We start from the raw sequence: 1,614 nt of genomic DNA, 5'->3' as shown, positions 1-1,614 counted from the left end.
TGATTTCCTCCAGCTAGACGGTGTAAATGTGTGCAGTTAATCACGTATCGCGGCACGCTATATGTCTACCACGGATCAATGTTTGGACTTCCTGCTTCAATGAGGCAAACAGTTGAAAATGTTATGTCGTGGATGACTTATCTTAAGAGTGTCACATAGCTTTCAAACGTAACCTTAAACGTGAACGTAGGTGGACTGTTTCCTTTAGCACAAAGGTGAAAGTTGAATATCGTGGTTGGCTAGGGTGGTTTTCAGCGATTGTTTGGCAATTTCAGTTTCTAGTCTACTTTTTTTGCCTTCAATGCTTTTATTTTGCATAATCTTTGCCGGCTTTTATCTCGTGACGTACAGTTTCAGCAGTTTGTCGGCCATTTAATTACGGTGTGAATGTCAGTGACAAAGTACCTTGCGTGAGCGTGATTCCATGAAGGGTTACCGGATGAGTGAAAAGTAAGCACGGAAATTGTTTCGATTTCGCTACACAGGAGAAATACAAAGTTTTAGGTGGAGGTTGAACAATTCAAGAGATGATCACTGACAAACTCCGTTTTGATCTCAGCCTCCGGTATGAACTGAAGGAGGACCAATCTTTTAGCGTTATATCTGTCAAACAGCATTTCTATTATGTCATCATTAATTTCTGTGGGGAGGAGGGGAGGGGGCGTCTCCAATCTCTTATTAGAGCTTGCCGCGTTCCTCCTGACATACAGACCAGAAGTGCAAAGCTGAAGCTTCGCGAGCTCAGCGATCCAACGTAACCGAGACTGAGAAAATTACCTCGCAATCTTTGTTCAGACATGTTTTTAAGACATTTTGATGGTAAAGTACATCAAGACAGTATCTCCGGCTTAGTCCTGAGTTAAGTTTAAGATATTTTCCGATTCTCATAAATTGTTTAACGTTTTATTGACAAATCGTTGTAAAATTGAAAAGAGAAGTTGGGTATTGGCCAATTTTGAGCTATTTCAATGACAGTGAAAGTAAACCAGTTTGGAATAACACCTCCAAGTGGGACAACACACAAGTTTAATGTTGTACATCAAAATAATTCACTCTACCATTTCCTTCACATTTTGTCGCAGTTTCCTCACAACTATTGCAGGTCAGGTTTAAAACACTATTTATTATTATTCAGTATTACTGGCTTTACACAATCTTCTACATGCTTTCATTATCATGTTTCCTGAAAACTGCAAAAACTACGAAAAACTTGAAGCAAACGCTTTTGAAATCTCTAAAAAATACTTAAAATATTGGCTAATCTATAGATATTATAAAAATATATTTTAATGTATAATTAATTCTTTACTACCAAATATTTTTCTATACACTTAAACAGAGAAAAAAGATATTGATAGAAACATTCATCACTTAACTTGGGCGGTTTATATCGCATTTCAATTCAGTTATAAAATTGACCATTCTCGTAAATAAAGTCACGTGCTGGGGTACGACTCTGGAAAATAGGGTTTGCCGCCAGCGCGTTTGTAGAACAACGCCGCTGGTCTACCAACGCGCAGGCTTAGTCGCGCATTGAAGAAGTCACTAGTTTCTCGAAACCGTGGTATTTAAATAACAAGATTGCCCAGACTATCAACTTGTTAGTAGCACACT

At 38.3% G+C, this 1,614-nt stretch overlaps 1 protein-coding gene across 1 annotated transcript in view; it reads right to left on the bottom strand.

Moving 5' to 3' along the window:
• Positions 1-1,009: 1,009 nt before the first annotated feature.
• Positions 1,010-1,614, bottom strand: part of LOC110056387 (uncharacterized) — a 13,133-nt gene continuing 12,528 nt past the window's right edge. The window contains exon 8 of the mRNA XM_089272618.1: positions 1,010-1,614. This exon is cut by the window's right edge and continues 1,124 nt beyond it. The gene's annotated coding sequence lies outside the window, so the exon portion shown is untranslated.

This window comes from Orbicella faveolata, unplaced genomic scaffold (genome assembly GCF_042242905.1).
Source record: "Orbicella faveolata isolate gen_17 unplaced genomic scaffold, um_ofav_v1 contig_35, whole genome shotgun sequence".
NCBI lineage: Eukaryota > Metazoa > Cnidaria > Anthozoa > Scleractinia > Merulinidae > Orbicella > Orbicella faveolata.
Note: the sequence above shows the minus strand (reverse complement) of the source record. Positions and strands in the feature narration are given on the sequence as shown.